Raw genomic sequence first — 23,975 nt, forward strand, 5'->3', positions numbered from 1 at the left:
ATGAGAAAATTGAATATAAGGTTTTTGTCGCGGTTTATTGTTTGTTTCTTTCGTGTTAGGTTGTCATAATTAGAAATCATCTTAAATTTATTCTCTCGCGCCATGAATTTTACTTTATTTTACGATTATGATGTATATTTTTTCGCTACCCCATATTTAGAATTCTGGCTCCGCCCCTGTGTGTGTTAGATCGGCGTAATGCGGGTTAGGGTGGTGCACCAGTGTTTAGTGTTTAGTGTTTAGTGTTTAGTGTTTAGTGTTTAGTGTTTAGTGTTTAGTAGATTGTAGAGGGTGTCGTCATATTTGGTGCTGGAGTTTCATGAGGTGGTGCCATGGTGGTATTGTGGTCAAGGGTGAAGTCGGAGGAGGTCACGAGATAATGGAGTTGTGGGACATACGGAGTGTATGAGAAGGGGAAATTCTTCCGTCCTCCCTACTCACACATGAGGAGGATACAATATTTAATTCCCATTTTTGTCCTCCTCATGTGTGAGTGGGAGGACATCCTCCGGGTGGATGGAAGAATTTCTCATGAGAAGAATATGAATTTGGGTTTTTAACAATAAACAAAGGGTGGTAGGGTAGGGGTAGATTGGTTCATTGATCAAATTTCTTTTAAAAATGAGGGAAACTAAAAGGGAATAAATAAGAGAAGGGATAAAATATCCTCTATTTACTAAAAGAATAGGTAATCTCACAATTTTCCCCTCCAAAAAGCATCTTTTTAAATAAGGAAGTTAATTACAATTAATTACATTTATTACTAAGTAAGGAAAATAATAATTATATTATCTTTTATTAATTAGTTTATTATCGTTTCATTAAAGTTAATATTTTCATCAAATTATATTATTTTTACTAAACTCTAAACTAGAATCTTTTAATTAAAATATAATTAAACTTATATAAAACTATTAACTGTTAAAATCTTTTATTGATGCTATTATTTGAGAATGACTTAACTCATATTACGTATAAAACATAACTGTAAATCGCTATTACTACTTTTGTGACATAAAAATTAAGAGAATTTTAAAATTGAAATCATTAGCTTTGTGTTATAAACAAATATTTTGTTTAAAATACATTTCAGCACATTACTCAATTTTCTTGATTAATTGTCAGTTACAACTATTTTTTTCAAAGCATTTTCAAAGCAAGATACAGGGACGAAAAATATGAATTAATGAGATACCATTAATATATAAGTAATTTATTAAAATAAAAAAATACTTTATATAGCGTGCATTTATTGCACGAGGTCTAAACTAGTTGAATATCAACTAAATTAATTAAATGAAGGGCAATTTACACCAAATGCTAAACACACGAGATTAATTTAAACGTATTGAAAATTGTGGGGGTGATTTGCACATAGTGTAAATGATTGAATCCCTGACGGTTTCCTTTCATTAGGTTAGAATATATACTCGAGTACATAGCTTTCGGTTACAGTGTGAACAAGATATAGAATATCTACAAGATATACTAAACTAACTATACATAAAATATTTACGGAATATTTTGTTGACTAATACACCCCCGCAGTCGAAGCGGGAGGAGAGCGGACGCAAAGACTGGCTCTAAACTGTGTAAACAGCTGGCGTGGAAGCCCCTTCGTGAAGATGTCAGCGTACTGGTAAGCGGAAGGGACATGGAGGACACGCACGTTGTCAAGCTGCACTTGCTCACGAACAAAATGTATATCAATTTCAATATGTTTCGTGCGCTGGTGCTGAACAGGGTTGGCAGAGAGATAGAGAGATAGACGGCTGAAACATTATCACAATAAACGAGAGTGGCATGGCGAATGGGCATATTAAGCTCAAGAAGTAAATTACGCAGCCAACTCGTCTCAGCAACGGCATTAGCAACCCCGCGATATTCGGTTTCGGCACTTGACTTCGAAACCGTAGCCTGGCGTTTGGAAGACCAGGAAATGAGATTATCACCTAAAAACACGCAATAGCCTGAGGTTGATCGGCGAGAGTCAGGACAACCGGCACAGTCGGCATCAGAATAAGCAGTTAAGTTGTGCGACTTGGAGACGGACATAGTAAGGCCGAAATCAATAGTGCCCTTAACATAACGGAGAACCCGTTTCATAACGGAGAACCCGTTTCATAAAGTGTAAGTGGCTTTCCCTCGGGTCATGCATAAATAAGCACAGCTCTTGAACGGCGTAGGTGATATCTGGTCGAGTGATAGTAAGATATTGTAACGCACCTGCGAGGCTCCGATAAAGGGCTGGGTCGGCCACGGAAGGACCAGCGCTGGAGGACGTATCAACGGGAGTAGCAGTGGCATTACACCCGGTCATGGAGGCACGAGCGAGAATTGTCTTGGCATACTGGCTTTGGGAAAGAAATAAGCCATGGGAGGAGCGATTGACCGTGATGCCAAGGAAGTGATGGAGCTTGCCTAAATCTGTCATGGCAAACTCACTCGACAAGGTAGTAATAATGTTGTGGAGAAGGGACGTGCTAGAAGCTGTAATAACAATGTCATCGACGTACAACAAAAGGTAAGCAATATGAGGACCATTATTATAAATAAATAAAGACGCATCACATTTGCTACCGCGAAATCCCTGCGACAAAATAAAATTAGCAAATCGTTGATACCCGGCGCGGGGAGCTTGTTTTAGCCCATAAAGAGATTTTTTAAGGCGGCACACATGGGACGGATTATTACCATTGACGAATCCAGGAGGTTGGTGCATATACACCGTTTCAAGTAAGTCACCGTGTAAGAATGCATTTTTGACGTCGAGCTGATGTATGGGCCAAGCACGTGAGACGGCCAAGCTGAGGACCGTACGAATAGTAGCAGGTTTAACAACAGGACTAAAAGTCTCATCACAATCAATACCGACCTGTTGTGTTTTACCATTAACAACGAGTCGCGCTTTATAGCGCTCAAGACGGCCATCGGAGCGAAATTTGTGACGGAACAGCCACATACACCTAATCACATGAGCGTTAGACGGCCTAGGTACAAGTTCCCAAGTATTGTTATCAATAAGAGCTTTATATTCGGCATTCATGGCAGCAGCCCAGTTCGGATCTTTAAGTGCCTCGGTAGGGGATTTGGGAATGGGTGAGAGGCGTGAGGGAGCTTGGGCGAGAAGGTTGGTTCGGTTAATAGGCTTGGTTATCCCGTGTTGGAGACGGGTGGCCATTGTATGGGTTCGTGGAGGAGGAGGGGGAGGGGGAGGGGGAGGTGGTGGAGTTGGTGTGGGGGAACGGGCTGGTGAAGGAGGGGAGTCTGGTGTAAGTGGGGATGTGGGCTCGGTGCTGGCAGTAGGGGGAGAGCTTGGACTGGCTGGGGTGGGTGTAGGGTCGTGGTTATTTGGTGTGGCAGTAGGGGTAGCTGGTGTGGCAGTAGGGGTATTGGGCGTGGGGTTAGGGTAGGAGAAGTGGTGAGTAGGAACAGGGGAATCGTGGTCAAGAAATGAATAGGAGGATGGTTGGGGTTGGAATGTCGAGGCAAAGGGAAAAACAAATTCATCAAAGGTGACATGCCGAGACAAAATGATTTTACCTGTAGCAATATCAAGGCACCGGTATCCCCGATAATTTTGTGGGTAGCCTAGGAAGACGCATTTGAAGGAGCGAGGTTGAAGTTTGTGGGCTCGAGTTGCGGACAAGTTCAGGTAACATAGACACCCGAAGACACGAAGATGATCATAGGTAGGTTGACGAAGAAAGAGAGCGGAAGCAGGGGAGTTATATCGGAGTAAATTGGAGGGAAGGATGTTGTGGAGATAGGTGGCAGTGTGGAGAGCATCAACCCAATATTGAGGTGGGAGAGATGCGTGTGCAAGGAGGGCGAGAATAATTTCATTGAGGCGACGGATCATTCGCTCGGCCTTGCCATTTTGAGAGGACGTATGTGGACACGAAAAACGTAGAGAGAGGCCATGTTGGGTCGAGAAATTGTGGAAGGAAGAGTTATCAAATTCACGGCCCATATCGCATTGAAAGCTCTTAATTTCTTTGCCAAATTGTGTACGAACATAATTTCGAAATTGCAAGAATTTAGAGAAAACTTCGGACTTAAACTTAAGCGGATAAACCCAAACATATTGAGCATAATTATCAATTAAAACCATATAATACTTAAATCCACTTTTGCATAAAACTGGAGATGTCCACAAGTCACAGTGTATAATGTCAAAGGGCGATAAAGAAACAGAATGAGAAATAGAAAAAGGTAAACGCTTATGCTTGCCAATTTGACACGCATGACAGAGTTTGGAGCGACGCTCTTTATTGCAGGAAATAAAAGTTCTAGTTCAAAGATTATCAATAATATTAAGACCCGGATGACCAAGGCGAGAGTGCCATAGGTCGGAGGACGACTCAGCAAGACAGACTTGGGGCGGCTCATTTGTTGACGTAGCTGACACGGGATAGAAAGTACCGGTGCTATTGCTCCTCATTAGTATTTTCCCAGTCCATATATCCTTCACAGAAAAACCATTAGGATCAAATTCGACAGTCACATTATTATCTTTGGTGAATTGCCGGACAGAAATCAAATTTTTAATTATCTGTGGGGTATATAGGACGTTTTTAAGAGTAAAGTTATGGGTAGGGGTGGTTAAGGTTGTATTTCCTGAGCCACGAACCGAAATGGACTTACCATTACCGACATAAATAGACCGAATATTACTCTTATTGAAAGGAGGGGAAAGTATACCTGACTCGGACGTCAAATGTGATGATGTGATGAAGCGCCTGTGTCCATATAGAAATTGTTGTCCTCGGGTTGATATAATTGCATTGCTTGAAAAGCTTGTCCAATCTTGGATGGTTCGAAGGCGTCATTGGCGACATACGCCTGACCAGTGGTGGGCTGCATAGAAGAGAATCGGGATTGGAGCGGCTCCATTCCACGCGGCTGAGGCTGCCACGGGCTAACCCAACCTTGCTGGGCTGGGTATGGGCAAGGAGGCATGGTCCACGACGTCGGCCAGAACTATGGCGGTCCAGTAGCAACCCACGTTTGCACAGAGGCTTGTCGGCCACCCCCTGCGTTGCCACCCCCGCGGTTGTAGCTGTTCCCGCCGTTGTTACCACCTTTGCCTTTCCCTTTATAATTCCCTTTGTTCTTGTTCCATGTACCACCACCAGAATTGTTACGACTTGATTGGCCACTAGTAGTATTACCCGACCCGTCACCCCACCCGGAGTTAGTTGGAGACGAAACAGCCGGTGCAGCGAGGGCAGCCGCAGGTGTGCTGTCCGGGCGTGCTGACTGGCGGTGTTCCTCCAATTGAAGCATGCTACGAGCCGTTTCGAACGTGGGAAGGGTTTGATTAATATAGGCACCAACCGTATCGTATTCCTTGGGAAGACCTCGAACCAATTGAAGGACCAATCTCTGATCGTCAACGGCACTCCCGACATCAGTGAGTTGGGAGCCAATGTCCTTCAATTTTTGACAGTATTCATCAAGCGAAGAGCATTTCGAAAGCGACATATTAGTGAATTCGTGCTCCAACGCCGCTGCTCGAGCCCCTTTGTTGTTGTGGAAATGATTTTTGAGACGAGTCCAGGCCGCGTAGGTTGTGGAATCCGTTTCAAGAACACGGAGAAGAAGATCCTCGGAGATGGAGCCGTAGATCCATTGGAGGACATGTGCATCAATCTCGCACCACTCAGCATAATTGGGGTCGGCAGGAGCGGGAGGACGGGTGCCATCGATGTGATGGGACACCTTATAGCCCTTGGCATGAAGGGTGAATAATTTCACCCAAGCCGAATAGGTGATTTTGACACCATCAAGCATTCGCACTTTATTGAGAATGTTGGTAACGGAATAGACGGGGTGCAAAGTGGACTTGCCGCTTTGAGCACCAGAAGTAGCCGCGGATTCTGCTTCGCTCACCATGGCCGTGGCTCTAGAGGGAAGGGAGAACGAAGAAGACGCGGTGATATTGAGTTTTTTTGTAAAAAACCCAAGACACTGATACCATGTAAATGATTGAATCCCTGACGGTTTCCTTTCATTAGGTTAGAATATGTACTCGAGTACATAGCTTTCGGTTACAGTGTGAACAAGATATAGAATATCTACAAGATATACTAAACTAACTATACACAAAATATTTACGGAATATTTTGTTGACTAATACATAGGACTAAACGTATGGGCTTATTTGCCATTTCCCCGCCCTATATTGTACTGACCTTGCGCTGCGCCTAAACTTGGCAAAACTGACCAAATCCGAATGACCCGGCTCGATAAGGCCGACCTGAGACCCGAAAGTGAACGGAAATGTATCACCGGAAGTGACATGATAGATCCGAAAGTGACTCGATTGACCCGAAATAACTTAATTAAGTCAAAATCATGACCCGATTCGAACTAACCCGCCCGAACCGGCCCAAATGACCCATTTTCAAGTCGATGTTGCACCTCATTTGCCACCATAGAATTTACTCCATAATTAGAGGACTAATTAAGGTATACAATACACAAATAAATCAATAATTACGTGAGATTAGATATGCCGACCAAGATTATGTAATGTATCTTTAACAGTAATTTGGTCCTTTATTCGGATGAAATTAGTAACTTATTATGGGTTAAAAAGAAAATGTGATCTCTAGTCACCAAACAAAACAAAACCTGAAATTAGTCAACTCAATAACCCGCTCCCCTAACCTATTAAACCGATCTAGCTACAAATAATTCATTAAACGAAGGGACACAGGAAAAACAATTCCTATATCCATCACTAGAAATACGGTATCAATAATTCACTAGTAGTTATCTCATTTTTCAAAAACAGAAAACACTTAAATTGCTAACTTTTGGTGGATGAAAGTGTGAAACAAGCGTATATAATGTTTTTCCTATACAGCTGGAATAAAAAGGTTGAAGGTTGGTTATTCACTTATTCACTAATCACTAATCACTATACCAAAAAAAAAAAAAAAAAAAAACAAAACAAAACAAAACAAAACAACCGTATATATTATAATTATAATGCGGCTAACCTGTGAAAGATATGGAACCTTGAGCGGATCAAGATCAGCTTGGTATCCAATTTGAAGTATCAAATTTCACCTGGAGAGTATAAATCCTACACTTTAATTAAAAAGAGAACAAAATATGAGATGTATCAATTATAATGTACAAGTTCCGTCTTATTCATTTGTTTAATTTTGATTAAAATATCTTTAATAATAAATATAAAAGGTAAATACATGATTAACACGAAAAGAGTATGTTAGATGATGATATCAAAACTTAAAAACTTAATAAAAGCAAAATACAAAATGAAATACCTGAGGACTAATCTTGAGGATCCAAGAGATGTAAGGTGCTTGAAATAATGGGGCAAGAGAAGAAACCATTTATGGAGTATATTATAGGCATCCATCTTTAATTTGCTGAGGTTTAATTATTAAAATAAGACTTTCAATTGCAAATATTATGATTTAATAAAAACGACCACCAGCCCTTTTCGAGATTCACGTTAGCCGTTGACTTCAGATCCGACGTTGTAAAATTACTTATTCGGGGGAGCTGTGGAGGTAGAGGTGGCACATCGCACATGATTCAATTACATGTCTGCTATGACTCACATCTTTTCAGGTTTAATATATACACAAACTAGATTTTGTGCTTATAATATTGATTCGTCTCTAATTGTATCTTCGCAATTGAGAAGCTATGTTTACTTTCTTAACATTAGTTTTCTCGTGAGCATGTGAGTATATACAAATACATTGAAATATTTTTTTAAGAATATGGGTATATACAAATAAATTAACATTTTTTTTTATGATCTTGTTGTTCTCTGTCGCAAATAATGTTGTAACTAAATAATGTAATCACGACTGTTGTTTGTGTGGTATTCTACCCAAGATTAATGTTCTGATCAACTAATTCCAAATTTATTATATATTTTATTATGTTCTAGTTTTAACTTAATTAAGAATCTTATTCAAATAATAGTACTTCTATAATAGTTTAAGATTGTCGTATATTAATTCATGTGGCATTTCGATATGTCGTAATAGCGAGAAATAAACCGCATATAGAACAACGTCGAAAAGTGAAATTAGCTATTACACTTTATGAGATATAATCAATGGAATTAGTAGCCTGTCTTTAAAGTTAATTCTAAGCTTTTTTTATGCAAGTAGTTCGCACTAAGCTATTTAAGTTCAGACTCTAATATCTGGTATTTTTCATAAATAATTATACTTTTGTCCAATTCGGTTATTATCCTTTATATTTTAAAAGTCAATTAAAAATCGTCTTACGCTAAGATAACATAAAACATATTCTATAACTTACTAAAAATTCGTAAGAAGAAAAATGTTATACATGAAATTAAGAAAATAACTATCCTTATCCCTCGAACTTCCTCCTGCACAAAATACATGAAATTTAGTATCCATCTTACTGTTTTACTTATCTCTTTCCCCTAAAACAAAGAGAATGCAATCGCAGTTGCAGTCGCACTCGCACACGCTACACCCTCTTCAAAAGCGCCTCTGCCAATTTATATTAGAGTTATTGACACATTACGGAGTGTTAAACTTAAAAACCACAAATTTAAAACAAATTATCAAGGTCATTGTAGAACGTGTAACGACATATATATAATGTTTGTCGCTGTAACGCATAGAAATAATGGTGTTATCATATTGTAAAAAAGTGTTGATATACACTACCATTTTTTGGTCTTAGGTGTCCTAATTTTGGCCTAACTCAAGTAACCATCTAAATCTATCGTATATCTAATGTATATTAATCGGGTGATACTTCCATATTTATCTTTTGATATGTAATTATTATTTTAATCAACTTGTTAAGTATATATTTGAAACCAGTTGTATGTATACCTAATGAATTGCATGTCCCTAACACTTTGGTTAAATTAAGAAGTCATGAGCATGTTAACTTTGTTTCAGCTATGTCTGGTTAATTATGGTGGGAAACAAAAGCTGTGTAAAAATGGAGGGAGTCATTAGCATCTTCATTATCAAATTATCCCTCTTAATTATAACACCATTTCTCTTATAATCTTCACAAATACTATCTTACAACCAATTGTATATTAGCATTGTACAACCGCCTCAAAGTTGTTGAGTTCTTTACACAAAGTTGTCGAGCTATTTTATAAGTTATTGAGCTAGTTTAAAAAGTTATTGAGTTTAATAATTATTCCTCTTAAGCTCAATAACTTTGTATTGTAACTCGACAATTTTGTTAGTAAAGCTCGACAACTTTATAACAAAACTCGACAACATTAAAAAGGTTGTACATAAACTACATACAACCAGTTGTATAATCTACTAATTGTATAATCTTACCCCCTATCTTTAACATTTCATTGTTTAACAATATTCCTTAATTTTTATGCCCTCCTCCTAATGGGACATTTATTAAGAATAGGAGGGAGTATATCTTGTGAAATTTCAATGTTAATTTTAATTTGAAATGTTTCCAAAAAAACTGGAGTTCTCTCGTTCCTCAAAATGTGCATCTTTTATATTTCTTTCTTTACAAATAATCATGTAAAAACATGCGTGGTCGTAGACATTAGAAAGGAAAAAAAGTCCAAATAAACATCATTAATGGAAGCAAATGAGTATAACAAAAAGCTTTGAGTAGTAAGACAAAGGTTATCTATGTAATCAGTATTAATATCAACTGTAATGCTATATACTCCTTATAAAACAATGCAGAAAAGGAAATACAAAAAGACGACCTTAATACAAAAATAACGGAGACACAATACAATAGTTATCGGTCATTTAGTGTGAACATGAAAGAAAGATGATACACAACCTACCCAATTCGTGGGTCAATTAAGTGTGGAAAATATACACGTGAATAATTCGACGCCTACCGAAAAATCCACAACAAAAAATAGTTAGTAAGCACATATGGCTTTAATAATGACAAAGATCGTAATATAAACACAACTAAGTGAAATAATAGCACATTTATTGAATGACGAAACTGCGTTTAATGATTCTGGGGGTAAATCTATTTATATATAGCATTGGAATTTGGAAGTAGGTGAAATTATATTGTTAATAAAACATATACTCCGTATTTAATTTAAATAAGACTTCTTTAACACTATCCTCCGAAGCATTCTTAATTTTGACGTTTATTGTTGGCTAAGAAACTCTATCTGTTGGCTAAGAAACTCTATCTTTTAGTCTCAGAGGTGTTTTACGAAAATTGGAGTCTATTAGAGTGCCTGAAAAAAGCCTCTTTTATATATATACTAGATTTAATGCCCGTGCGATACTCGGGCCTACTGGTAATGTTCTACCATGTATAATGTATAAAGTAGTATCCGGCAAATAAAAGCATCAAACTTATAGTAGCCAATCTCCACTGTTGTTGCATCAAACGCATGGGGATAAGGATAGCAAGGCGTATGGGGATTACGTCGATCGTCCTTAAATCTTACTCGCCAATGCTATCTTGATAACGTGGTTAATTAAAGAGAGTTTTTTTTTGTTAGGAAAGCCGAAATGAACTGAATGGAGCTGAAAACTAAACTAAACTGAATGGCGGTGAACTGGAATGATCTGAAGTAAGAGTTAATTTGTGAAGATATTAAATACCCGTACAACCGGCATGTTCGGCGCTTGGGCTTATTTATAGTGTTTTATTGTATATAATTTGGTCATTGCTTACAAAATGTTATTCAACTATTCTTTTTTTGTTTTCCGTGTATAAAACATGGAGTTTAATCTATTAAAGAAGCAGTAATGATCAATTTTGTATAAGAATATTAGTGTATAATATTAAGTCATTTAATTTTTCACCTATAAATATTATAGGTCTTTGTAGCTTTGGTTTCGATATAAATATGTAAAGGTCAAATAATTAAGCCATATGTATTTTAGTACTTTTTTGGGTTATAAGGAGGGTTTAAACTTCCAAAAGATAAGTGCATGCCATATGTATTACGGAGGGTTTAAACTTGGAAGCTTTTTCCGGGCAGTATCTATCTATATTAATAAAGGATACTGCCCGGGCCAATTTGTAATATCGTATGATTATGATGTAATAATACTCTACTGTCCTGTTCGTGGGCTTAATTTTGTTGAACTGAACATATAGAAGTTGAACTGAACTTGAAGAAGCTTAACTTTTTATGAACTAAACTAAATTTAAGAGCTTAACTTGTAGAAAAATGGGTATGAATTGAGTTTTAACTTTTCTGAACTGAACTTGTAAGAGTTGAACTAACATAACTGAGTCTAACTTTTCTGAACTGAATTTATAGGAGCCTAACTTTTCTCAACCGATCTTATAAGAGCTGAACTAAACTTAAAAAGAGTGGCTTTAAATCCAAAAAACATGGCCTAACTACTAAGTTGAATCTAACTCTGATCGCAAGTGATCAAATAGGATAACTTAAGTTAACCTAAAACTTGGAGTTCAAACTTATTGGACGATGATAACATTAAAGTAGAGAGTAGAGACCTCTTACTCATAGCGCAAACAACTCAAGTCAAAACACTTGTTATCGTCAATTTGTAACTTAAAAGTTTTGTTGATTGTTTTGGGATAAAGTGGAATGGACTGGGTCCATTCTATTCTACTATTACTAATTCTCCTATAAAACAGGTCTCTCAATCAGTCTCTTAATCAGGTTAATGCGAGACATCTTACTTATTTTTTTTTTTATAATAGATTATTAAATGACTTTTATAATAGTTTGATAGTGTCATAGACTAATAAAAGTGTAGCACGCGAAAATGTCATTTTGTTTTGTCTCAATAAGTAATTGATAAAACTGGCATATACAATAAAAATGATGAAAAATGAAATTAATTATCTCATGTTGCCTATTATTTTTTCGTTCTAGTAAATAGTTTACACTTGTTTTCTGTTCCGGGTGTAATTCCAGAGCAGATTTGTTACCACGTAAGCTTGTAGAATGATGACTTTGCTTGACTCTTCCTTTCGGCCTCTCCTGAAACAATGAACAAACTGAGGGCTCGGCTTGGTACCGAGCGGACTCACTCCGACGCTCAAGTCAGTAAACTTAATGGGATTAAGTTGTGTGTTACTTGGCAAAGTATATTGTAGAGAGATAAGGGAGTTTATACCAGATTAATTGTGGGTTATTAGCTTATTTTGGGATCCTCTCCTCAATGAGGTTTGAGGAGTATTTATAGACTTTCACCTTTTGTCACATAGTGGCCAAGTGGCAGAGCAGGTGGAAAGACTGTTCTACCCTCGGCCGAGGGACCCATGGCAGGCCGGCGTGCCCTGTTGACTCCATGCCGAGGGGTCTTGGATGTGAGTACGCGGATGTGTGTCCCGGCTGGCTAGTTGCCTAGCCGAGACCCAAGTGACAGTGACCCGGGTCGCTGCGTCGGTTAGGGGCATGTCTAAGACGTTGACTTCTTTGTGGATATCTTTGACCTTGCTCAATATGTTGACTCGGTCAGCGGGTGCAGAATATGCCCCATCAATTTGCCCCCAGCGTAGTCTATGCCGTGGTATGGACCTTCGATGAGTGTTGAGCGTATTCTGCGTAAGTTCAAATTTCTTCCCCGGCTTCTTCTTCCTCGGCTTGGTTCTGCTCAGGCCGTACCGTATCCCCCTCCACATGGATGTGTAAAGGGCATCAAATGTGGGAAAGAAAATGGCGCTGGCCGAGACCGAGGTTGCGAGTGCCGTGTGCTTTTGATTGCCCCCAGCCGGTGCTGCCAAGCTCGGTTGAACAAATGGCGGCCGTTTGGCAAGTAGATACCAAGGGTTGTTTTGAAGAAGATACGTCGATTGGCATTCTGTCAAGGAGCGTGTCGAAGAAGTTTTATAACTGTTTGTCGATTGACATTCCATGGCTGCATGCTTGACACGTGGCTCGGCGTTGATTGGTTGACGCTTCATGGGCTTTGCTCTGATTGGTCGGATTGAGTGGGCTTTGCTCTATAAATAGGGCAGTTACCCCCTCATTTTGGCCTTCCAAATTTCATTTCTCAAAAATTTCCTCTTGTTTCGTTTTTCTTTCGCAGAGTTCCTTTCTCTTTCTAATTTCTCGAAGCGTTTACTCGGTGTAACATTTCCTTCCAAGGTAATCAAACAAATTCTTCAATCTTTTTTCTTGTTAAATATTCGTTGTCATGTCTTCTGTTGATGCCGGACCTAGTAATCCTGCGCCGGGGGGTTCCCCGTCGCGCCCGATGAAGAGGAGGCACGCCGCCATCCCGATAAGGTCGGGGCCCTAGGTCTCCTTCTCCCGAGGTTGATGATCGCATTTGGATGGTTTCTCGGATGATGATGATGATGTTGATGATGACGGTGATGGTGTTGATGATGACGATGATGATGAGGAAAGGACTCATTCCGGTGAGGAGAGGCCGCATCTCCTGGATCACGGCGACGCCTGTAAGATCGGCCCTGATCGTGCTTGGACCAACAAGTTCGCCACTGCTCAGTCCCGAATTTTTCGAACATCATTTCTCCTTCGGCAGGGAGTATAGGATTGTTATTCCTAAAGAGGGTCAGGCCGTCTGTTGCCCTCCCCCGGGTTGTATCGGCGTATACATAAGACACCTAGAGTATGGGCTCCGGTTTCCTCTGAATGCATACGTTGCTGCCATAATTAAAGCAATGAACGTCGCTGTGGCACAGCTGCATCCGTTGGCCATTAGGACGATTGTTGGCTTTGTGTGGCTATGCCGCTTTAAGGGGAGGCCCCAACGGTGAACCTATTCCGCCGGCTTCATCACCTTCGACCAATGTCCAAGGTGGCAAGGGGTGGTATAGCATACGACATCGAGCCAGGTTATATCACCGTCTCTAAGCTTACTTCCCCGCAAGGACCGGAAGGCACGGTGGGTATATGTTTAGGTTCCAGGGGATTATCCACTGCCCCGGTCCTTCCAAAGCCGCGTCAATTTGCGGTGTGAGAGTCGGGGGGAGCGTGAGAAATATGTCTCCCGGAATAAGCTTAAGATGGACGCCTTTAGGGTCCATCTCAATGAGGACGAAAGGCGGGCGATGAAGCTGTTTGAGGCTGAGAAGGATGGGACGCCGAAGGGATGGATGCCCCCGACGCAGATCATTCTTCGGGATGAGCCGCTCACCCACGTCGGCCTCATACCGGCCCTCGAAAGGGGTGAGTGGGGTCGGTGTGAGGCCCATCTCTGCTTTTAATGTTTCTGTACCTTGGCCTTGGTTTATCTTCTTTCGTTTAACTTTTGCCTCGTTTCTTTTACAGACCGTTTTGGCCCGGATGTAACGCCCCGTAATTTCGGACCGTTAAAATATTTCGAAAGTAATTTATTAATCAAGTAAAATTTGATATTAATGTATTTGAAGTAAAAATAATTCAAAGAAATATAATTTTATTATATTTTGAGGTAAAGTATTTATTTTGATAGTTTTGAAACGTTTAAAAATAGTTTAAACCGTGTAAAAATCTTTTAATTCGAAATAAGGGCATATCGGGGAAAAATGACAACTCTTTTGAAAATTGGGTAAACGATTTTGGAAATGGGTCGTATGAGTATTCAATTTTCTTGTAATCTCGTGTTTAAGAACTTTGGTCTTGCCGGAATTTGCATTTGACAAGCGGTTCTAATTATTATCGAAACGAACCAAAACCGACTCGTAAAATCCCGACTAAAACCCGCTCCCTTCTTTTCCTCCTTTCCTTTCCCGCGGACACCCCCTTCCCCTTCCTTTTTTCTGATTTTTCTTGTCTATCTTCACCTTCCTTCATCTTCTAAAACCTTCCAACAACACAAAACACCATTTTTCTACAAAATTCAAGCTAAAATCGCCATAACTTCCTCATTTCTTATCGGATTTTCATAAAATTTATATTTCCGGAATCCTCTCTTCGAGATCTACAACCTAGTATGTTTTAATTTCAGTTTTCATTAAGTTGTTTTAAGACGATTTTGGGTAATTTCGGTTTTTTATACTTATTATTGTGTTTTTATTGTTTTTTTAGGTGAAGAATTGGAGGACGAGTTTGGGAACTCGTATATTGTCGAAGATAGTGGCTAGTTGCTTGTTAGGGTTTGGTTTTCAAGGTGCTAATTGCTCATTTTCTAGCTTAAGGTAACATATTTCGAGTTACTCGACGAATAATCGTCACATTCTTTACTTTTTGTATGTTTTTGTGATTTTTGTTTGAGTAGTTAATTTTCATATGATAAATGGGTTGCATGCATGTCTTTTGTTAGTTTTAGTACTCATATTAGTATAGAAATGGAATGGGAACGATTAAGTAATGCTTAAAACGGAATTAAAATGAACAAAAACGGAAAAATGGAGGATTGGGGATGGCGGCCAGCAGGCCCAGCAGGCCCGGCAGGCCCACGGCTGGCCCATGGCTGGCCCGGGTCAGCCCGTTGCTTGTTTCGCGGTTTTTCATGTAATATTGGTCGTTTCGGGTTAATTAATGTTATAGTTAGTATAAGCCACATATGAGTACACTTTTGAATTGAATTATATTAGTAGTAAAAATTATGATAATGGTAAAAATTATGTTTATATTGGTAGTTGCACATGTTAGTATAGGTTATAAAATGAAATTGTAATGAATAGGCTCAAAATGAATTATATAGCGATAATTGTAATGTTTTGATGATTGTGCCGAAAACTGAGCCTTAGTCCCTTTGACTGATTCGATGTCAGTTAATTGAGTGATTGGTCAGCCGCAATTTATCCCGTACTGTCGCGCAGATCGGGGTTGCGGGTAAAAATTCGATTGGATGAAATTTTATATGAATTGGATAATCGGCCTTTTTCTTGTTTTAGGCCATTTATCAAGTTTTTAGTTCACATGTATAGTTGGTTGAATTTAATAGTTTCTTATATTGTAGAAACGGCCCTAGATTCCCTGAAGCCTTTAATATTGTTAATATTGCTAGAATTGGTATTGAATACTTCTTGCAGGTTGTTGTGTTTGTCATAGATAGGTCTTTATAGTCTCCGACGAGTATATGTTCACCGCTTAATAGCTGTGTTCCCGACTTGGTGGGTTTATATCCAAGTTGGGGCATGACCTCGTTACTTATTTTGATAGTAAGTGGTCAGCTTAAGTACTAGCCAACCCTTTGGTGGACTCCTTAGGGTACTCACTTTGTTTTAGAAAAATTGTGGGTCTTGGGTGCGGTGGTGTGTATCCGCATGTCTAGGTCTGCGTAGATTTTAGGCTAGGGTTGTGTTGTGTCTTGGCCATGTTTTGATAGAACCTTTGAGCCAAGATACCGGTTCGATTACCTTCCCTACCTCGTGGTATAGACTCGAGTTACAGAGTGACTATTGACGGGACTAAGAACTTATGCCTGTCTTTGATATATTGCCCTTTCTTGTATGGTGATTTTATGAATTGTAATAGGTGAGATGTAAGCCGGTTACAATTGATAAAGTTTGGATTACTACTTGTTATATGTTTCACATGATAGTTTAATTTGGTCAGTTTAGTACTCATATGTTAGGATACTTGGTAATTAGATTATTTATCATGTTGTTTACATGTTACATTACATGTTACATTAAATATGACGTTTCGTGGCTGGAAGGACTCGAAGTTACTCCCCACTGAATTGTGGCTTTCGTGTTTGTATAAAATGCGATTGACAGGTTGATGATGCTTAGTTGGGGTTCACGGACGAGCTAGTGAGCAAAAGAACCTTGGACCTAGTTTGGCTATTTTGTAGAAACCTTTAAACTTTTGGTTTTGTATATATTTTGAAGGGACATATGTCTCCCTCTTTGATTTTGGTTTGTATCATTATATTTTCTTATCGTTAGCTATGGCATGTAAATTAGTTTATTAGCTTTTGCAGGTTTTTGGCACTCTTAAGTTGGAGATGTTTGTGAATGGTTTAGGAAAATTTTAAAAATTACAGGTTTTGTCTAGTTGAACCAATTACAAACATATCCTGTCAGTTTTTCTGTAGAATTTACGGGTTTATTTAAGGCTAAAATTTGAGGGTGTCACAGTTGGTATCAGAGCTTGTTGCTCCCGACGCACGTTTGTGCACCCCACTTAAAATCACTTGACCTTTAAATAATAAACTTGAGAGATGGGTAGGATGGGTAGATTTAGGATTTTATGTGGTAGTCTGTTTGTGATTGCTAATTGATAGGTACTAATTAATTTTCTCTTTTGTAAGATGGCTCCGCCAAGAAGAATTGATGATGCTCTTTTATTAGTTCTTACTCAAATTCTCCAAAACCAACAAAATCAGCAGAATCAACAAGCTCCTCCTCCGCCTCCTGAGGGTACTCCAGGCACCTATACTTGGGTGGCTAATCAATTAACCCGAATCAACACTCCCACTTATGGTGGAGAGATTGATCCAGCTGCTCTTACAGGGTGGTTTCGGGAGTTGGAGAAAAGCTTTACGTTGTATGATGTTAAGAATGAACATAAGGTGAAGCTGGCATCTCACTTCCTAGTACGAGAAGCAGATCGATGGTGGTCCATGACTGGGCCTACCGTTTCATCTGAACCAGGATTTGACTGGGAACGTTTCAAGGAATTAGTGGAGGCCCGATTCTATCCGCAAGAACTTAAGCAGCAGAAGTTGAAGGGATTCATGGAATTAAAGCAAGGAAGCCTTCCTGTTCAGGCCTTCACCGATAAATTCAACGAGTTGGCTCATTATGCAACTAGATTGGTGAAGGATGACAATGAAAAAGCCTTCTTTTATCTTGAAAAGCTCTCTCCTAAAATCAAAAGTATGGTCCGTCGGGATTCCACCAGCTTTGTTTCAATTTACAACGATGCTTTGTGGGTTGAGAATTCATTGAAAGAGATTGAAAATGAAGCTCGTGCAACCAGTTCCAATCTTGGCAAGAGGCCTTTATATCCGTCTTCTAGGCCTTATACTCCTTCACCCAGGTTTATCTCTTCTCCCTCTGACTCAAACAAGAGGAGATTTGTTTCTAATGTGCAAGTTAACCGGGGTGGTCAATCTTCAGCTCTTAACGACAATAAAGGTACTAAAGACCGAGTGTGCTATAACTGCAAGAAACCAGCACATCCTGGTAAATGCTTTGTTGATCCTATCATATGCTTTTCTTGCAACAAACCGGGCCACAAGGCTAATGTTTGCCTGGAGAAGAAGGTGACGGCTCCTACTACTCCTGCCGCCCCAGTGAGGCCAGCGAGGCCGAAGGGTCGGATTTTTGTCATGAGTCGAGCAGAAGCTGAGGCACATCCTGATATCATTACTGGTACATTTTCTATTTTTGATGTTCCTTGTATGGTACTATTTGATACGGGTGCCTCTTTATCTTTTATTTCAATGAAACTCTCCGATAAGTTATCACTTGAATCATCACAAGAAGAAAGCACATCTATATCCTTACCCTCTGGTGATGTCTTTTCCTGTTCTAAAATCTATCCGGAAGTCCCTATTTCTATTGTGGGATCTATATTTCCAGCAAATCTTTTCCAATTTCCGCTTGAAGAATTTGATGTCATTTTGGGCATGGATTGGTTACATACTTATCATGCTCGATTTGAATGTCGAGATCAGAAAATAATTCTTACAAGCCCTTCAGGTCATCGTGTGTCTTATCAAATGGTTAAAAGACAAACCGGTACTAAATTAATTTCTGCTATGAAGTTTATCAATGCGATGAAAAAGGGTCATCAAGCCTTCTTGTGTATGGTGACTACTTCTGATTCTTCCTCTCTACCTCCTAAAGAGAATATTCCTGTAGTATGTGAATTTCCCGATGTTTTTCCTGATGAGCTACCGGGAATTCCTCCTGAAAAGGGAAGTTGAATTTGCTATTGATCTTATTCCTGGTACCGGCCCTATTGCTAAATCTCCTTATAGGCTGGCACCGTCTGAAATGAAAGAGTTGAAGACTCAGTTGGATGATTTGATTGCCAAAGGTTTTATCCGACCTAGCTCTTCACCTTGGGGTGCTCCTGTTCTCTTTGTAAGAAAGAAGGATGGATCTATGCGATTATGCATAGATTATCGTGAACTTAACCGGGTTACTATTAAGAATAAATATCCTCTTCCTAGAATTGATGATCTTTTTGACCAACTCCGAGGTGCTTCTACTTTTTCTAAAATTGATCTTTGTTCGGGCTATCATCAAATTCCAGTCCGAGAAGCTGACATTCCTAAAACCGCCTTCAGTACGAGATATGGTCATTTCGAGTTTACGGTGATGCCATTTGGTTTGACCAATGCTCCAGCAGTATTCATGGATCAGATGAACCGTACTTTCAGAGAACACCTTGACAAATGCGTTGTAGTGTTCATTGATGACATCCTGATCTATTCTAAATCTGAAGAAGAACATGTCCAACACCTTCGTGTTATTTTAGAGATTCTGCGCCGTGAAAAATGGTATGCTAAATTCTCCAAATGTGAATTCTGGTTACCTAAAGTGACCTTCCTTGGGCATGTCATTTCAAAAGAGGGCGTTATGGTAGATCCTGCCAAAATTGAAGCCGTTGTTGATTGGAAAAGTCCAACCAATGTTTCTGAAATCCGTAGTTTCCTTGGCTTGGCGGGTTACTATCGGCGATTTGTGAAGGATTTTTCAAAGATTGCTAGGCCGATGACTCAGTTGCTGAAGAAAGAGTCTAAGTTTGTGTGGTCTGATGAGTGTGAAAATGCCTTCCAAGAATTGAAAAAGAGGTTGACTACCGCTCCGGTGTTGACCTTACCTGAAGAAGGAGTGGACTTTGATGTTTACTGTGATGCTTCTAAGCATGGTATAGGTTGTGTCTTGATGCAAAAAGGGAAAGTTATTGCGTATGCCTCTCGACAGCTTAGAGTTCATGAAGTTAACTACCCGACTCATGATCTTGAATTAGCTGCAGTGGTGCATGCTTTAAAGATTTGGAGACACTACCTCATTGGAGTCCATTGCAACATCTACACCGACCACAAAAGCCTGAAATATCTCTTTACCCAAAAAGAGCTGAACATGAGACAAAGAAGATGGTTAGAATTGGTGAATGACTATGATGCCGATCTAATTTATCACGAAGGAAAAGCTAATGTGGTGGCTGATGCTCTTAGCAGAAAATCCTGTCATTCTTTGAATTCTTTTCAGGAATTACCTCCTGAACTTGCTTTAGAACTTCGAAAATTAGGAGTAAGCCTTGTAAAAAGGGGCTCTCATCATCTTGATGCCATGTCAGCCGAACCTGACTTCTACCGTGAGATCCGTGCTTGCCTTCCCGATGATCCTACTTTCAAATCCATTCGAGTTAAAATTCAACTTGGGCAAGCTAAGGATTGTAAGATTGATGATGATGGGTATCTTCGTTATCATGGTAGAATCTATGTTCCGAGTGCAGCTGATTTGAGAAAAAGAATTCTTGATGAAGCACACCTCTCTCCTTACTCCGTTCATCCGGGAGGTACCAAAATGTACAAAGATTTGAGATTACAATTCTGGTGGCCTAGGATGAAGATTGAAGTTATGGAGTATGTCAGTAAATGCCTCACCTGCCAGAGAGTAAAGATAGAGCATCAAAAGCCCGGGGGTTTGCTTCAACCCTTGGATGTTCCTCTTTGGAAATGGGAGTCTATATCCATGGATTTTGTGATGGCTTTACCCAGGACTTCCACTGGGAAGAATGCTGTTTGGGTGGTTGTGGACCAATTGACTAAGTGTGCTCGGTTTATTCCCATTAGAGAGACCTGGGGTTTAGAAGTTCTAGCTGGTGCCTATGTGAATGAAGTAGTGCGCTATCATGGGGTTCCTAAAGATATAGTTTCAGATCGAGACCCTCGATTTTGTTCTCGTTCGGACTGCATTACAGAGAGCCTTGGGTAGTAAACTACGATGAGCACTTTGCTTTTCACGCCGCCACTGATGGTCAAACTGAGAGGACAATTCAAACTTTAGAGGATCTTCTTCGTGCCTGTGCCTTAGATTTCCAAACTTCCTGGGAGAGATGTTTACCTCTGGTTGAATTCTCTTACAACAACAGCTATCAAGCCTCCATTAAAATGGCACCATATGAAGCTCTGTATGGTAGAAAATGCTGTACTCCAGTCTGTTGGGATCAAACCCAAAATGTTCCAATGTTAAGACCTGATTTGGTGACCGAGTCCGTTGAACAAGTTAAGATCATTCGGGAGCGGATGAAAGCCGCTCAGGACCGTCAAAAATCATATGCTGATGTTCGTCGTCGACCACTTTCTTTTGAGGTTGATGATCAAGTATTCCTTAAAGTGTCACCTATAAAAGGGGTGAAACGGTTTGGCGTTAAAGGGAAGCTGAGCCCTAAATATATTGGACCTTTCCGGGTGATTGAAAAGATTGGTCCTGCTGCTTACCGTTTAGAATTGCCCCCAAATCTGAGCAAGGTTCACAATGTCTTCCATGTTTCTCAGTTGAGGAAGTACATTAGTGACCCTAGCCATATCATCCAAGAAGAGATTCTTGAATTGGAGCCTAACTTGGTGGTTGAAGAAAGGCCAATTCGGATTCTTGAAAGAGCCAATAAGCAACTTAGGAGCAAAGTTGTACCTCTAGTCCGTGTTCTTTGGCGTTGTGGAAATGTCGAAGAAGAGACTTGGGAGACTGAAGCTTCTATGTTAGCTAAATATCCTGAATTATTCTCGTAAGGTATTCCTTTTCTTACTCTTTTTCCGAGTTACTAAGCCGTGTTTAATCATAATTAGTAAAGATATTATTCTTATTATAGAACTTTAAACTAAAATTTTGAAAATGCTTTTATGATTTTTAATGGTTTTAACATTAGTGAATGTTAAATCTCGTTGTTGGTGACGTCCCAATAATGGGTTTTCTCATTTATTGGTGTAGAAATATTTTTATATCTTGATATGAATGTGGATGTTCTTGTCTGATCAACGAGAGTATCACCGTTTCATTGAAAAGATACCTATATTTTTCTTATGATTATATTATTAAGATGTTGTATACTATAATTTCTCCTTCTAAGTTTCGAGGACGAAACTTTTTAAAAGGAGGGGTGATTGTAACGCCCCGTAATTTCGGACCGTTAAAATATTTCGAAAGTAATTTATTAATCAAGTAAAATTTGATATTAATGTATTTGAAGTAAAAATAATTCAAAGAAATATAATTTTATTATATTTTGAGGTAAAGTATTTATTTTGATAGTTTTGAAACGTTTAAAAATAGTTTAAACCGTGTAAAAATCTTTTAATTCGAAATAAGGGCATATCGGGGAAAAATGACAACTCTTTTGAAAATTGGGTAAACGATTTTGGAAATGGGTCGTATGAGTATTCAATTTTCTTGTAATCTCGTGTTTAAGAACTTTGGTCTTGCCGGAATTTGCATTTGACAAGCGGTTCTAATTATTATCGAAACGAACCAAAACCGACTCGTAAAATCCCGACTAAAACCCGCTCCCTTCTTTTCCTCCTTTCCTTTCCCGCGGACACCCCCTTCCCCTTCCTTTTTTCTGATTTTTCTTGTCTATCTTCACCTTCCTTCATCTTCTAAAACCTTCCAACAACACAAAACACCATTTTTCTACAAAATTCAAGCTAAAATCGCCATAACTTCCTCATTTCTTATCGGATTTTCATAAAATTTATATTTCCGGAATCCTCTCTTCGAGATCTACAACCTAGTATGTTTTAATTTCAGTTTTCATTAAGTTGTTTTAAGACGATTTTGGGTAATTTCGGTTTTTTATACTTATTATTGTGTTTTTATTGTTTTTTTAGGTGAAGAATTGGAGGACGAGTTTGGGAACTCGTATATTGTCGAAGATAGTGGCTAGTTGCTTGTTAGGGTTTGGTTTTCAAGGTGCTAATTGCTCATTTTCTAGCTTAAGGTAACATATTTCGAGTTACTCGACGAATAATCGTCACATTCTTTACTTTTTGTATGTTTTTGTGATTTTTGTTTGAGTAGTTAATTTTCATATGATAAATGGGTTGCATGCATGTCTTTTGTTAGTTTTAGTACTCATATTAGTATAGAAATGGAATGGGAACGATTAAGTAATGCTTAAAACGGAATTAAAATGAACAAAAACGGAAAAATGGAGGATTGGGGATGGCGGCCAGCCAGGCCCAAAGAAAGCCGCGGGGCCACGGCTGGTCCATGGCTGGCCCGGGTCAGCCCGTTGCTTGTTTCGCGGTTTTTCATGTAATATTGGTCGTTTCGGGTTAATTAATGTTATAGTTAGTATAAGCCACATATGAGTACACTTTTGAATTGAATTATATTAGTAGTAAAAATTATGATAATGGTAAAAATTATGTTTATATTGGTAGTTGCACATGTTAGTATAGGTTATAAAATGAAATTGTAATGAATAGGCTCAAAATGAATTATATAGCGATAATTGTAATGTTTTGATGATTGTGCCGAAAACTGAGCCTTAGTCCCTTTGATCGATTCGATGTCGATTAATTGAGTGATTGGTCACCGCAATTTAACCCGTACTGTCGCAGATCGGGGTTGCGGGTAAAAATTCGGTTGGATGAAATTTTATATGAATTGGATAATCGGCCTTTTTCTTGTTTTAGGCCATTTATCAAGTTTTTAGTTCACATGTATAGTTGGTTGAATTTAATAGTTTCTTATATTGTAGAAACGGCCCTAGATTCCCTGAAGCCTTTAATATTGTTAATATTGCTAGAATTGGTATTGAATACTTCTTGCAGGTTGTTGTGTTTGTCATAGATAGGTCTTTATAGTCTCTGACGAGTATATGTACACTGCTTAATAGTCTTTGTGTTCCTGACTTGGTGGGTTTATATCCAAGTTGGGGCATGACCTCGTTACTTATTTTGATAGTAAGTGGTCAGCTTAAGTACTAGCCAACCCTTTGGTGGACTCCTTAGGGTACTCACTTTGTTTTAGAAAAATTGTGGGTCTTGGGTGCGGTGGTGTGTATCCGCATGTCTAGGTCTGCGTAGATTTTAGGCTAGGGTTGTGTTGTGTCTTGGCCATGTTTTGATAAAACCTCTGAGCCAAGATACCGGTTCGATTACCTTCCCTACCTC

At 39.1% G+C, this 23,975-nt stretch overlaps 1 protein-coding gene across 4 annotated transcripts in view; it reads right to left on the bottom strand.

Annotated features, from left to right (window-relative positions):
• Nucleotides 1-7,580, bottom strand: part of LOC141611331 (putative late blight resistance protein homolog R1B-23) — a 31,209-nt gene extending 23,629 nt beyond the window's left edge. For 2 of the 4 annotated variants that reach the window (XM_074429851.1, XM_074429847.1), the window contains exons 1-2: nt 7,302-7,580; nt 7,011-7,101 (exon numbers count right to left, since the gene is read on the bottom strand). The gene's annotated coding sequence lies outside the window, so the exon portion shown is untranslated. The remainder of the gene's footprint in view (nt 1-7,010; nt 7,102-7,301) is intronic. The other 2 variants (XM_074429849.1, XM_074429848.1) reach the window with 2 other exon arrangements.
• Between the last annotated feature and the right edge of the window lie 16,395 nt (nt 7,581-23,975).

The sequence above is a fragment of the Silene latifolia genome, chromosome 11 (genome assembly GCF_048544455.1).
Source record: "Silene latifolia isolate original U9 population chromosome 11, ASM4854445v1, whole genome shotgun sequence".
NCBI classification, from domain to species: Eukaryota; Viridiplantae; Streptophyta; class Magnoliopsida; order Caryophyllales; family Caryophyllaceae; genus Silene; species Silene latifolia.